Source organism: Sturnira hondurensis, unplaced genomic scaffold (assembly GCF_014824575.4).
Source record: "Sturnira hondurensis isolate 20B ecotype Veracruz unplaced genomic scaffold, ASM1482457v3 Scaffold0008640, whole genome shotgun sequence".
In the NCBI taxonomy this organism is placed as follows: Eukaryota; Metazoa; Chordata; class Mammalia; order Chiroptera; family Phyllostomidae; genus Sturnira; species Sturnira hondurensis.
The window spans coordinates 22,802,445-22,818,611 of NW_028081271.1; the positions used below are offsets into that span (position 1 = coordinate 22,802,445).

The 16,167-nt window shown below is 40.4% G+C and overlaps 1 pseudogene; it reads left to right on the forward strand.

Moving 5' to 3' along the window:
* The first annotated feature begins 7,899 nt into the window (after window positions 1–7,899).
* On the forward strand, window positions 7,900–7,999 carry LOC118993274 (uncharacterized; annotated as a pseudogene).
* The last annotated feature ends 8,168 nt before the right edge of the window (window positions 8,000–16,167 follow it).

Genomic DNA, 16,167 nt, shown 5'->3' on the forward strand with positions numbered 1-16,167 from the left:
CTACACCACACCATCCACAGTGTCCAATGTAAAACAAAAAATGACAGGAATGAGAAAGACAGTAACATGATTCAAGATTAAGAGAAGAAATGAGTCAATGTGGTCCACAGTCAAGAGAAAGGACAGTTGATATAAACTGACCCCAAGATGCCCCAGATATTGAATTCATAGACAAGAAATTTAAAGTTGCTATCACAAATGTGTTTAGGTAAATAAAATACTTTTGGATAAATGGTCATTGAAAGGCTTTATCAGAAGCATATCTACTGTACAGGAAATACTAAAGGCAGTTCTTTGGGCAAAAGGGAAGTGATAATAGACAGAAACTCAAACTTAAGCAAACTCTAGGCATAATGAATAACCACACGAGGAGAAACAGTGATAGAGCAAGGAGAGGCTTTTACCAACTGAGGATATAGAGTATATAGGAGTTTTGGGTACTATTATAACTTTTCTAGAAACTTGGAATTATTTTTTAAAGTTACAGAAAAAGTATTTATAAATCAATTTCTTAGTAAATCTGATGCTGGTTTTTTTCCACACCAGTTATTGGCAGTACTAAAATACAGGCTGGGTGTCCAAAGGTACCTTTGACAGCATTATGCTTCTTCCTTCCATGCTCCATCCCACAGTGCCCAATACCTTCTGTTCTCTACCAAAACCCGCTGCAGCAATCCAAAACACACTTCTCACGGTGTAACTGACTGACATCACCGTTACATCTCACAGGTTTGTTGTCCTGCATAAACAGAGAGAGCCTGTAACTGGAAAGATAGCGAGTTTTCAGACATTACAGAACAGTGGTACTTCTTAGAGATAGGAGAGTCTTGGCTCGGGCCGGGTAGCTCACTTGGTTAGAGTGTCATTTTGACACGCCAAGGTTGTTATTCAATCCCTGATCAGGGCACAAAAAGAATCAACCAAATGCATCAATAAGTGAAACAACAAATCTCTCTCTCTCCTCCCTCTCCTCTCACTTTCTAAAGTTAATAAATTTTAAAAAGCAGCCTTAATGGCCTCTGGAATCGTACCATGTATGCAATGAACTAAACTCCCATTCATTGGGCTACCACTTCCATTGCCTGGGTGAAACATCAGCAATCAGAAGGTCACCTCTTCCCCGTAAGAAAATTATCAAGTACACTGGAGCTCCTAAAAGTAAGAGTGATTCTGTAGTTTGGTATCTGTTTGAAAAAGGGCATGGCCAGCACTGCTTTTATTGTCTCATCTCTGTGAGGTAGGAGAATAGACCATAACAGATAATGATCTTTTAGTTACTGTTTGACATTTGAGTAGAAGGGAACAATAACTTCCAGCCCTGAATTTCTGCAATATTGAGAATTGTGAAGGTGAAGTGGAAAGAAATGTCTCCAGGGACAGAGGTACAAAGGCAGGGACACAAAAAGGCGATTTCTGAAAATCATATGGTAGCATACTGTATTTGTTAATAATGCATTTTAGACTTAGGACCAGTATTTTAAAATACACACATGAGTAATAACTTGCTTTTCTCTTGTGTCAAGTTTTTCCTTTATTCACTGTAGTTCCTTGCAAATACTGCATTAAATTGGGTTGAACCTCGTGTTGTGCTGTCCCAGAAAGCAGTCAGACCTGTGGAATAAAGCTGTTTTAATAACAGCTTCCAAACCCCAAATTCTCCTGCTCCAAACCCCAGTGCAAAAAAAGAGCACCAGTGATTCTACCCATTCTTTTTTTCTTTTTAAGATTTTATTTATTTTTTAGAGAGGGGAAGGGATAGAGAAAGAGAGGAAGATAAACACTGATATGTGAGGCCCCCAACTGAAATCCAAGCATGCGCCATGGTGGGGAATCAAACTGGCAACCTTTTGGTTCCCAGGCTGGCACCTAACCTACTGAGCCACACCAGCCAGAGCTGATTCTACCATTCTTGTAGCTCTTGCTGGCAGTTTGGTGTATTTTGTGAAAGTGATTAACATATACTTTATTTGGTTTTTCAGTGGCTTCAAACAACAAATATTTATTGTCTCACAGTTGAAGAATTCAAGGGCAGTGTAGCTGGGTGGCGCAGGGTCTCCCACTGAGGCTACAGCAAGGATGTCCTCTGCCACCCGGGGCCACATTCAGCCAGAGGAGCTCTTCCAAGACAGCTCCCTCACACGGCTGCTGGCAGGAGGCCTGTTCCCGCCCCAGTGGGCTAGATCATATTAACGCCCTCCAAAAAGAAAAATAAAAAGGAGGATGCATATTTCCAAAAAAATATTTCAGGACATAGAATGCTATATATATTTTAAGATGTTATAATTTTTTCAATATATAATGATTCTTCAAAATGTTTTTTTAACAATTAAATCTCAATTTATATCAATGAAAGTGGTTGCAAGGAACAGTCTGAAAATGTTACCTTTTCTTCTTTTGATATATATCTGCCTTTCCAAATTAGTTCTGCTATACCAGTATTTTAATTGTTTGCAATTTCTTAGACTCATTGTACCTAACGATAATGCCAGCAAACGCAAAGCTAGTCGAATCCTGAAGGGAAGAACCCTGGCGCAGGTCTGCATGGAGTTGCAGGTAATCTGCAGATCTGCGGCTGGTATTCAGACGACCTCCTGCGCACCAGTCCCATTTGTAAAAGAGCAGTCGTGATGCAGGCGAGTGTTTCTAAGCATTAACTTCTCCACTGCTACATTTGGAGTTAGAAAATCATTGCAGCAGCATGTTATGAATTTAAGTCACTATCTTCCACAGTTTATAATTCCGAAGCAAAACCTAACATTCCATTACTGTCCTGTGTATCAGTAAAACATCAATCAATCAAATGTTGATTGGAAACCAACTTCGACTGAGGAAATATGTCAAGAGTCCATAGCAAGGGAGGGAATGCTGGCCTGGTCAACTGCAGGAAACTGTATCTGTGCCTTATGAAGGCTGTCAAGGCTTTTGTCAGCAAATCTCCTGGGGAAAGAAGTCGCTCCCTTTCTCCCTGAGACTTCCATTATCAGTGGTAGCTTTCTCTTTTTCATCTTCAAGATCTGTGAGGTTTTCTGCAGAGGACTGGAGGTTGGGTTTTAGGAACGCCAATCCAAGAACAGATTTCATTTATATACAAGTTATAAATGAATAAGGTGGTTGGAAACTTAGTAAAAATTTGCTTACTTAGTTGCACTCTAATTTATTGAAGGTTCTAGACATTTTTTGGCTATTTCTTAGGTGCCTTAGTTAATGGCCTCTGGCCCATTGCTATGGTGAAATAGAATTAACAACAATTCTTACTTATGCCAACTTAATACTTGTAAAATATACCCTTTCTTTGTTTATTAAAAAAAAAAAGACCCTGGAAAATCTAGTATGCTGCAAAAGGATTACAACATTTTTAGAAACTGTAGTTCTTAATTATAGCTGTGGAGAAATTTGAGCCAAAGGTATTAACCAACCATGGCAAATAAACTGTTCTCCTAGCTGACAGTTTAGACTGAAGCTTGATGTTGCTCTTTTCAAGCTGTTGGAAATTTAGTTTGAAACGATTCTGAATAGAGGGAAGTCACTTCGTGATCCAAATAATCTTTTTTCTTTTGAACCTTGTTATTCTTATCATTTTTGGCTAATCAAAAGGAAGTAGTTCATCATTCTCCTAAGAAGTTAAAATAAAATTTGAATTTGATTTAGTTTGTATAAAGTCATGTTTAATACAATCAAAACATGACTATACTTCTGTATGTTTCAAGACAATTTTGAAAGCACCAGTGTAGATAGGAAATGAACTAGGTAATGATTTAGCTGATAGAACACAGAATTTGAAACCTGAGGTCCAGCCTGTTTCAATCTGTGCTGTATCTATTTGAATTTGGGCATACCATTACTCTTACTAAGCCTCAACTTGTCCATTCCCTTGAAATGGGAATAAGACTGGCTTTATCCCAGCGGTGATCAGATTCTAAATGATAAATCACTTGAACCCCTTGGAAAGCAATGTAATGACCCTTGGTGGTGGTGGTGGTGTTCAATATTCTTCAATTGTGTAACCAACTTATACATTTAAGCATTCTAAAGAGCAAAATCAGACGTGAGTGGAGTTACTATTCCCTCTGGGCCAACAGAGTACATATTTCTTTAGCTTTCTCTGCAGGGCCAGAAAATGGAGCTAGCTAATGAGAGCTTATAAAGTACAAGACGGCTTAAAAATTGCCATCTATGAATACATACCTAGGTGTCACTCACTTTGATTGATTACATTTTAAAAACCTTCAATGATAATATCTCCAGTTTTCAGATGGAAATATGGGCCCAGAGAAATGACAGGAGAGGCCCAATGCGAAAACCAAATTATGTTATCTCTTGAGATCCTTTCCATTCTATGTTTCTGTGACTCTCATAATAGAAACAGAGTGGTTTGGAGGTCCAAGCATTGTTTCCGGTAGAGGATTATGCTGACATTATTGCTGGATAATAATGTAGCATGACTTATCTCAATCCCTTTGAGATAAAAGTCAAGCAAATGGCAGCAACTAGGTTTTCCTTACAATATTTTTTAAAGTATGACTACCAAACACCGAAATGTAGAGGATTCTTTTTTTTTTCCTTTGTATTCATTTGATTACCCCATAGTTTGTAAATCACATGTCTGCTTTGAACACTTTGTACCAGGCAAGTCTGGGCATGCAAAGACTGTAGCGAGTTCACAAAAGCCACTTAACATATTTGGTTGTCATTTAAGTTATGACTTTGAAAGCAGAAGAAGACAAGCCCTTTTACATCAATAGGCAGGTTTACATAAATTGCTGCACAAACTAAATTTAAAATAACCTGAGTCCACATTGAAAAAGTTATTCTTTCATTGCCACTCTGCCATAATACACTCTGATGTTTTTTTAAATATCCACAGTAATTAATAAGTATGATGCAATGGTTGCAATGCCTCTTCTCCTATGCACCTGTTTTGTAAGTCACAGAAACTGCACCCACCAGGGCTTTTCTATTGGCGATTGGATGTAGTCTAGAGTTTCCTCCAAAGCACCTGTCCTGGCGCATTGCAAATCAGGGAAAGAAGGCCAGGAGACACAGCCCTAGGAGCACATGCAGGACTTGGGGTGTGGGGGGTTGCTTCATCTAGTATCTTTTTTGCCAAAATTTCAATTTAGTGACTCAAGAATATACAAGTTTAAAGAAAAAAGACCTCTGCAGTTCAGATGCCATCAGTGAACTTGGAAGTGAGTAGGTGTGTTCCGTGGGTGTGTACTGGAGGGGCTAGCAGTGTGAGCTGTGGCCAGAGAAAGACCTGGCTTGCATCCCAGGTCCTTTTCCCTGCAGCACTGTGTGCCCTCTTCTACAAAGTGGAGATAACTCCCACCTCTGAGAACTATTTTCAGGGTTAAATGAAATTCACCATATTAACTGCTCAATATGGTGTTTGATAGAATATGTATTCCATAAGAGTTCTAATTGTTATACTCTCTTTGGGCCAGTCTATCTAATTTATACAAAAAAATCGAGAGAAGTATTACTAAGATGAATCAAGTTAAAAGACCATTCTTGGAAGTGAAATATTATATAATTTTAAAAATATGAAGTTTCTTACTTTCAATAACATACAGTAACAGAACTACATGCATGGATTATGGCAAACCTGTTCAATGAAGAAATAAGAACCACTTAGAATTATCATGGCAGAATATAATAGAAAGGGGTGTTAGACAAATCATCTTGATTTCAATTATAGCTTTGTCCCTTGAGCAAATTTCTTTATCTATGATCTTTGCCTTCCCTGCCTGATAACACTTGGAAGAAGTATAGTGAGGCTGATTTATTAAAACTATGATATGTATGACTTCTGGTCAAGATGGTGGCATACGAAGACATGGCTCACCTCCTCCCACAACCACATCAAAATTAAAACTAAAATATAGAACAGTCATCACTCAGAACCATCAGAAGTCAGGTTGAATAGAAGTCCAACAACTATAAAATTAAAGAAACCTCATCCATCCACACTGGTAGGAGGGGCACAGATGTGGAATGGGCTGGTCCCACATCCATGTAAAATGGATAAAAATTCAGGAGGAATATCTTGGGAGCAAGGAGTCTCAGCTCCACACCCAGGCCCCTCAGCCCAGGATTCCAATGCCAGGAAGATAATTCCCCATAACTTCTGGCTGCAAAAACCAGTGAGGATTGAGTCAGTGGAAGAAACTTGTGGAGCCCCAAGGAGTTCCTCTTAAAGAACCCACACACAGACTCACCTACTCAGACTCACTGCCTCTGAGCTCCAGCACCAAGACGGCACTTTGAAAGGCACCAGTGGCATACAGGAAGGAACCAAAATGTCTGGCACCAAGGTGAGCAGATACCATTGTCCCTTTCTGAACCCTCCCATATCAGTGCCACAGAGTCAGAAAGTTAATGCCATATCTGAGACTCCATCAACCTGGCTAACATTGTTTGCTCCACCCTGGAGATCCCCTGAGACTCCACATCACCCAACTCATGGGTCCACCCAAACTGCTTTTCCATATCAGTGGCTGGCCTTGGCTCATGCTTCACAACTTCCTAAATCCTATCAAACAAGCAACGGCTGCCCTCAGTGAGCTCCAGGCCAGGCACTAGCAACAGCCAGCCTAGATTCACAGCTTGGCTTTGCCTGGGAATCTTCAAGTCCAGCACAGGTAGAAGCCATCTCAGATTGCTTTATAGCTCAGGCAGGGTGGCCCCACACAAAACACAGGCCTTGGCCTGCACCACCTGGGAAACCCCAGGGCCAGTGCCCATGGGACAGCTACAGACCACCACCTTGGAGAGCCACCACCTTTGGAGAACCACCTTTGGAGAACCACCACCTTGCCCCTGCACAGCTGATCCTCTACAGAGGGCAGAAAGTGGTGGTCAGTGACCACAGCCAATCCTTGCAGCTGACTGGCCTGGGTAAATCTCTCCCATTGACCTGCCAAGAGCAACCAAGGCTCAACTATAAGAGGAGGGTGTACTCAGACTACACAATTGGTGTACCTTGAGTACCCAGCTTGGGTGGTGGGGAAGCTGTTCCACTGGATCTTACAGGACATCTACTATATTAGGCCACACTACAAAAATACAAATTCAAAGCAGCTCTACCTAATACATAGAAACAAACACTAGGAGGTTACCAAAATAAGGAGACAAAGAAACATGGCCCAAATGAACGAACATATCAAAGTTCCGGAAAAAGAACTAAATGAAATGGAGATAAACAATCTATCAGATGCAGAGTTCAAAACACTGGTTATAAGGATGCTCAACGAACTTAGTGAGGACCTCAACAGCATAAAAAGATCCAGTTTGAAATGAAGAATACACTAATTGAGATAAAAACAATCTATAGGGACACAAAAGTAGAGTGAATGAAATCAAAACTCAAATCAATGATTTGGAACATAAGGAAGTGAAAAAAAAACAACCAACCAACCAGAAAAAACAAGAAGAAAAAAGAATCCAAAAAAATGAGGATAGAGTAAGCAGCCTCTGGAACAAATTCAAATGGACCAACATTTGCCTCATAGGGGTGCTAGAAGGAGAAGAGAAAGAGCCAGAAATTGGAAATCTATTTGAAAATAACAATGAAAGAAAACTTGCCTAATTTGGTGGAGAAAGTAGACATGCAAGTCCAGGAGGCATAGAGCATCCTAAACAAGATGGATGCAAAGATGTCCACTCTAAGACACATCATAATTAAAATGCCAATGGCTAAAGATAAAGAGAGAATTTTAAAAGCAGCAAGAGAAAAGAAGCAGTCACCTACAGGGAAATTCCTTGTCAGCTGACTTTTCAAAATAAACTTTACAGGCTAGGAGAGATTAGCAAGAAACATTCAAAGTCGTGAAAAGCAAGAACCTACAACTTAGATTGCTCTGTCCAGCAAAGCTATCATTAAAATCAAAGGGCCAAGAAAGCGTTTCCCAGACTACATACAGATGCATAAATAAATCCTCTTTTGCAACCCAGAACTCATTGTTTTGTACGAGTTTTGATACATATAAGAAGGAACATGATGAAAAAAAGAGTTTCTCAGACAAGAAAAAATTAAAGGAGTTCATAATCACTAAACCATTATTATATGAAATGTTGAAGGGATTTATCTAAGAAAAAGATAAAAATATGAACAATAAAATGTCAACAAGTACCTATCCTTCAACAACTGAATCCAAAAAACAAACTAAGGAAACAAGAAGAACAGAGACAGAGTCATGGATACAGAGAGCATTTTGATGAATGCCAGATGGAAGGAGGGGGAGGGGAATAGGTGAGGAGGTGGGGGCTTTAAGGAGTACAAGTAGGTCGTCACAGAATAGCCATGGGGATGTAAAGTACAGTATAGGCAATGGAGCAGCCAAAGAACTTCTATGCAAGGCCCATGGACATGAGCAATGGTGGGAGGGTTGCCTGAGAAGTGGGGGGTGCTGGGTGGAGGGGACAGAAGGGGGAAAATACGGACAACTGTAATAGTATGATCAATAAAATATAATTTAAAAAAGCTAGATATATATATATATGTATATAGTATGTTTTAGGATAATAAATTAAAAATGTATATATGTCTCTCTGTCATCTCTCTACAAAGAGCACACGATAAATTATATAGAGTAGTGATTATTCCACTATTATTATTTATATGGTAAGTAGTATTAAAAACATTTTTAAGTGCTAAAATTTAGTCTCCTATAGCTCTCTTCCTGTAAGCAGCCTGAGGTGACCTCTCAAAGTGGTTCACTATTCACTTGACCTAGAAAACCACACAAAATTGTGTATGTCAAGAGGTTCAAATCTTCATGTTCACACTAAGAACACTTGTAAAACTTTCCAGCTCTCAAGGGTATGCATCTCTGAAAAACCACCAAGTATCTGAAGGGTGTCCCTTTATAGAAGCAATGTGTACCATTCTGTCCCTACAACAAGTGACGGAGTTGAGAGGTGCGCCCAGGCCAAACAGTGGGTGTAGGGTCGGTGGCCCAAAAAGACAGCTGAGTTTTTGCCACACATGCTGAACACTGCAGGAAGCAATGCTGAGCTTCAGGGTTTCGATGTAGACCCTCTGGTCACCGAGCACATCCAGGTGAACAAAGCTCCTAAGGTGTGGCACACAACTTAGGGCTCCTGGGGGGATGAACCCACACATGAGGTCCCTCTGCCACATTGCGATGGTCCTCACTGAAAAAGAGTAACCTGTTTCTCACCAGAAGAGGAGGCTGCACAGAAGAAAAAGATATCCCAGAAGAACTGGAAAAGACAAAAAGTTGTGGCCCAGGAGTAAATTCAGCATGAAATAAGTGCTAATAAAGGTAAAAGCAGAATGGTCAGTGTCCTATTAGTAAACAAGTTTCAAGTTTCCTTACAAGAGGAATCAAGCAAGTTTTTTTCTGATTGAAATTAAAAGCATGGATTATTCTGGTAAATAATTAGTCCGCTATAAGTAAACACTCTCTCTGAAATTATTTGCACTATTGTTTACCTAATCTTTTTGTCATTTATATAATTAAAAATTAACCTCAAGGGGGCTGTGTTTGTTATGGGGCACATGGAGTAGCTGCCTGAGTGGCAAAGTCCTATTTCTTCACCTGGGTGTTAATTACAAGAGTGTGTCTGCCTTTTAATTACTCATTAAGAAATGTATCTGGTTTGTGTAGGTTTTGATATCTGTGTTTTAATTTATAATAAAAATTTTTTAAATAGAAAAATTTACTCAAGTTACTGTATGAACTATTATAAAGGTAAAATCATAGAAGACTGATTTAGTTAGATTTTATTATATTTTTAATGAAATAGAATTAACATACAAATAAATTAATGATCTTGATTTCTACCTTTTGGGGGGGGTTCTTCCCCCAAGACACCAAATTACTCTCTAAGTTTCCCTTTCTCATGTGAAACATTTTGTATGCCAACAAGTGTAAATATAAAGTAGAATTTAAAAGTCACCTTAGATAGTAACAATTCATGTGGCAACATACACAATCAGCATTGTTAACTCAAAAACATGAGTCAAATGGCATGAGGCCTCGTGAGTTCAGTCACAGTAAGCATGGCAGTGCCCACCTAGAGAATAAAAGGAGATCAGTGGGTGACAAGTTGCATGTGAGTCCACATCTGTGTGGCCACTAAAAGAATAAAAAGATGCAAGAGGACTTCCGCCAAGATGGAGGCATAGGTGGGAACACTGTGCCTTCTCCCACAACCAAGTTTAAAGACAACAAAGTTTTAGTAAACAAAAACACAGCCAAAACACAGAATATTGAACTATACGGAAGTCCGACAACAATGAACCACTCAGCCAGACCGGTAAGAGGGGCGGAGCCAGTGGCAGGGCAGGTTGGGCAGGAAAGATCCCCCACCCCAGGTACCCAGTGGGCCGTGAATGGATCCCAGGTGTAGGATGGCAACGGGTGGACCCAGTGAGGGCACAGGGCGGCAGGCTGACCCTGGTCACACATTCGCACGCAGATAAACCAGCAGGGGAGCGGGCAGTGAGACAGACCGTGCAGGCCCCAGCGGAAGGAAGCAGTAGAACGGACTGCCATTGCTCCTCTTTGACCCCGCCCCCACATATAGCGTCACAACCCAGCAACTGAATTGCCCCACCCTGGTGAACACCTAGGGCTCTGCTCCTCATACATAACAGGCACCAACAGTCCAAAATGTGGCTCGAGAAGAACTCAAAGCCCCAGAGCCAATCACTATAAGCGACCAGGAAATAGCGAACCTCTCAGACGCACAGTTCAAAACACTGGTGCCCAAGATGCTCACAGAACTGGTTGATTATAGTCACAAATTAGAGGAACATATGAAGGCTAAACTAATTGAAATGAAGGGAAATGCACAGGAAACCAATAGTGATGGAAAGGAAACTGGGACTCAAATCAATGGAGTGGACCAGAAGGAAGAATGAAACATTCAACCAGAAAAGAATGAAGAAACAAGAATTCAAAAAAATGAGGAGAGGCTTAGGAACCTCCAAGGACATCTTTAAATGTTCCAACATCCAAATTATAGGGGCACCAGAGGGGAAAAGAAACAGCCACGAGTGGAAAACGTATTTGAACAAATAATAAAGGAGAACTTCCCCAGTCTGGCAAAGGAAATAGACTTCCAGGAAATCCAGGAGGCTCAGAGAGTCCCAAAGAAGTTGGACCCAAGAAGAAACACACCAAGGCACATCATAATTACATTAGCCAAGACTAAAATGAAGGAGAGAATCCTAGAAGCAGCAAGAGATAAGGGGACAGTCACTTACAAAGGAGTGCCCATCAGACTGTCAGCAGATTTCTCAAAAGAGACCTTCCAAGCAAGAAGGGGCTGGAAAGAAGTATCCCAAGTCATGAAAGGCAAAGACCTACACCCAAGATTGCTCTATCCAGCAAAGCTTTCATTTAGAATGGAAGGGCAGATAAAGTGCTTCTCAGTTAAGGTCAAATTCAAGGAGTTCATCATCACCAAGCCCTTATTATATGAAATGTTAAAGGGACTTTTCTAAAAAGATGAAAAATATTAACAGTGAAAGGACAGCAAACTCACAGTTATTAACAACCACACCTAAAACAAAAGCAAACCAAGAGGACAGCTAGATCAGGAGCAGAACCATAGAAATGAAGAACACATGGAGGGTTAGCAACAGGGGAGTGGGAGGAGGGGAAGGGGGGAGAAGGTACAGAAAATAGCGTAGACAGTAGGTAGAAAATAGAAAGGGGGAAGGGCAAGAATAGTAGGGGAAATATAGAATCTAAAGAACTTGAGACACGTGGTCATAAACTAAAGGTGGGGAATGGTGGGGGAGGAGGGTGTGCAGGGTTGGGGGGGAATGAAGGCGGGGAAGAGAACAACTGTAATGGCATAATCAATAAAATATATTTTAAAAAAGAATAAAAAGATGCCTTAGCTATAATAAATATTTATTGAACAAATTACTACTATCACTAGTAAAAGTTGTACATACTTTTCCTCCTATGGAGAAAACATATGAATAGCTATCTTTGGGATGCTTTGGTTTTAAAGAAGAGAAACCTACTCAGGCTTCCTCTTGATAAACAAAGATAGAGATAACTTAAGACATCCAAAGCTTAGTGAGGGATTGGAAGCAGAAAATGTGTCAAGAATCAAGGAAAACCCAGTCTCTCTCCTCTTGCCTCTTTCTGCAGACCACCTCCCACTCCTTGACAATCGCATATGTGACTCTCCATGGCTACCCCATGCTTCGGAAATTCTCGGGGCCATCATCTGGTGCTAAAGGACTCATTCTGTCTGAGTCCCAATTCCAAATAACTGTGGGCAGAAGAGACTGTGGGAGTAGAAATTCTCTGCTAAGGCATTGTAGGGGTAAGAGGAAATGACTTACTAGAATTTAACATAAACAAGGACATGGCCAGTAATGTGGTGAAGTAATTTACTCATTCTACCACCACCAAACTACCATGAGTCAGATGGTGCTTTGGATTCAAGGATAAATAATGGCTAGTCTCTACCCTCAGGGAGGGGGTCAGACTCCAGAAAACATGACAGAACATCTGAAAAAAATGCTTTAAACAGAATAAAATAAGAGAAGTAGGATCCTAGAGGGTGATGACTAATTTCACAGAGGAGATTATAACAGAACAATCATAAAGCATGATTATTAAAACTCACAAAGCACAGCCAGGCAAAAAACGTGTTAATATACCTACATCAAAGTTGGGGATTTCTCTTCAATGAAGGATAGTCTGGATAAAGTCTTGACAGATCCTAGAGAAGATTGTTTCAATATCTAATACTAGTGACAGAGATCTTATGCAAACCAGCAAGAAAAAATGACGGGTACTCCCAAAGAAGATGGGCAAACATTACCAGAGGAGAAAACAAAAAGCATCACTCGTTCATTCATCATCATCTTTACTCCAGTTAGACCAGCAAAGTCAGCAAGCTACATGGCACCACGCAAGGGCAGAGCAGTGGGCTATAGGCTCTGGGACAGGAGTATGAACCAGTGCATCCACCCCTCACTATATGTTTATAGTGCTCTGAGGAGCACTCCAGCAGTGCTTCTCAAGGTCTGCACTACCACTCCGCATCCAGTGCAGGAGGAGGGGGCTAAATGGAAAGGCCAGCTTGAAAGGGCTTTCTGTGCCACAAGTTTTGATTCTAAAGACAGTGAAGAACCAGAAGATTCTAAGCAGGGCAGTGATATGGCCAGAATGAAACTGATGGCAGTGAGGAGTTAAAAACAGGGAAGGGAAAACGGAAGCTTAGAAAATGAATTTGGGGCATGCATATATGAAATGACATACAGCGAGAAGAGCAGAATGCAAAATAGTATGCATACACAAGCTACTATTATATAAGAATGGCAGAGTATATTTAATAAAGATCAGAAGTGAATCTGGAATTAAGCCTATTTAACAGTCACAGGTTTCTTTTTTTTCCATGCAGCAGTTTGCTTATGATTTTTTGAAAGTATGTTTTCATTGATTTCTTTTTTTGTAGAGAGAGAGGAAAGGAGAAACATTGATTGGTTGCCTCCAGTATGCTCCCCAACTAGGGATGGGACCCACAACCTAGGTGTATGTGCCCTGACCAGGATTCGAACTCGCAACCTTTTGGTGCAAGGATGATGCTCCAACCAGCTGAGCCACTTGGCCAGAGCTGTTTATGATTTAAGTGTTTAGAATTCTGGAGTCTAAATATTAAAAGTGTTATTTAAAAAATATATAAAGATATAAGGATAGAGTTATTATCCTTTGATTCTGTCTTGAAGGTAAAGTCTTGGCAGTTTTGGGTGGTTTTAGACGGTCTCTTTTTACATAACTATTATAAAAATCTATAGCCTAGTTATACATAAATTAGCCTTGAAAGAATGTAACGAAATTGAGTTTATGGGGTTACAGATAATTTTTCAAAATATGTTTTATATTTTCTATGGTTTCTACAATGAGGTTATACCCCATAATCTACCATTTTTCCAACTAAACTCTGATTCTAGTCTACATGAATTTAGGGTTTATTTTAGCTACAGGTGCAATGAAATTGCAAACCTGTTAGCTGAACCTATCCTCTCTTATGAAAGTAATCCGTTGGTCCAGCTAATTGATGGCATCACTGGTGCCTCAGCCAGTGGGCAAACCAGCCATCTCCCAGCCAGCCCTGAGGCGTGTGGGGATGCCAGGCCTAGCTACCACCGATTCTATGCAGGGATGTAGCCTTCGCAGAACTGTGATCCTGCGGTCATGAAACTCACCAGCCCAACACAATAAACAGTCAATAAGTGCTTGTTAGCTTCTCATTCCTGTGTGCGGAGTTCCTTTCCCCTACTTTTAGAAACTCTCCATTTTGGCTTCTGTAACCTGAATGTTAATTAGCATCCTTTTCTCTTTCCTGTACATATTCCCATCTTAGGGTAGTGCCAATGCTGAGAATACACAAAGTCCTTTTTCCTCCTTTGCTTTCTTACTAGTTTTCTAAATTTGTTTTCTCCCTCTGCTCTTGCTATTTGTTTCTCAGTCCCAGTCTGTTGTGTTTCCTTTGTTGTGCTTGTTGTAGGCTTGATGGCTTATTTTCTCATTCATCCCCAAGAAGCCTACATGGAGACCTAGACACAACCTGGATTAAGGAATTCTCTGGGTAGAATGTCCAAGTGGGTTTTTCTAATAGAATTTCACAGAGGTTTAGTTGGGAGGCCTTAAGCTCATTAGGCAGTGATGTATTCTAAAGCTGAAGAACCAATGTCAACATCATATTGCTTGCTAGATTGTTAAAAAAAAAAAAAACACTTACGGTGCTGGTTAGCTCTTTATTTTATTGAAAACATTATCTAGTCTTGACCTGTGTGGCTCAGTTTGTTGGGCATCAAACCACAGAATCCCTGGTTCCAATCCCGGTCAGGGCGCGTGCACGGGTTGCAGGTTCCCCAGCCAGGGCGTGCGCGAGAGGCGTGTTCCTCTCACATCGATGTCTCTTTCTCGCTCTCTTGCCCTCTCTCCAAAAATAAATAAGTAAAATCTTTACAAAGAAAAGAAAATATCTAGCTATTAAAAATGGTATGTAGTTGTGCCAGGAGTCGTATGCGCCACATCCTGCCTGGCTTAATTCCCTTGTGGGTCTTCGCTTACACACCTTTAAAGACTTGCTTCATACTTTTTGGCTATAATGATGTCATTTACTATATTAAAGTAATAAATAGTAAATAACTAACATAGCTGCACAGTACTTACAGCGATAGGTGAGCCCCTGAAAACTAGTATGTAAACAAAATTATGAATAGCAAGAATGTTAAATAACTAGGCTGTGAGAATAACATGTATTGTTAATTGCTCAAAAATTAAGGAGTCCTCTTGTGAATAAGGAGGCAGCATTATAAGGTGGAAAAATAGTGAAATTTGGAGTTATAAGAGCTAAATTTCAGTTCTGATCCTGCAAAGAGTGAGGCATGTTACATCAGACTGCTCATAGCCAAGGTTTTCAACTGTGAAACAAGGATTATTGCACAACATTGCTGTGCTTTGCAAATTACAAAGGGCTATTCAGGTGTGAGCTGTTGCTATGATTACTTGCAGAGCCTTTAATAATATCTCTGGTGAATCTCCTGCAACCTGTGATTGAGACACGGCTGATTTTATCGCACTTTTTTTTATAGACAGAAACTAACCATCAGGAGAGTCTAGTGATCGATCTGAGTTAACATCCCTAAAGAGAAAGGGGAGATTCGTACTGATGCAGGGAAATGGAAAGGAATGGGAAACGGTCTTGCTTGCGTTCTAGATCTACGCCCTATAAGCACTATGAGCTTGGATACAATACTTGACCCCACTGAGTCTCCATTTATAAAATAAAGATGATAATATCTCATTTGGGCATGGCTAAGATTGAATAAAATGATGTGTGTATTATCCATAGTACATAAAAAACATTCATTAAAGAAAATATTAGTGTCAAATGCAGGCCTACATGTAGAAGAAAAAACCCAAATACTTCTTAAGTGGCTTGGGGAAAGTCGATAGTTTGCCTGCCCTGGTCCATTAGGGGCCATTGTGGGGCCAGGAGAACAGACCTGTTCTCATCTTCCCTGCATTTCCTCTCCTCCAGTCCTTCTAGCCTCACAGTTGCCTGTGGTGCGGGACATCTGTGAGATGTCCTGAGAGGCAGCAATGAAATTATTTCTTGATTACTAAAGGAAGTGGGAGATTTTCAGTATCAGATGGC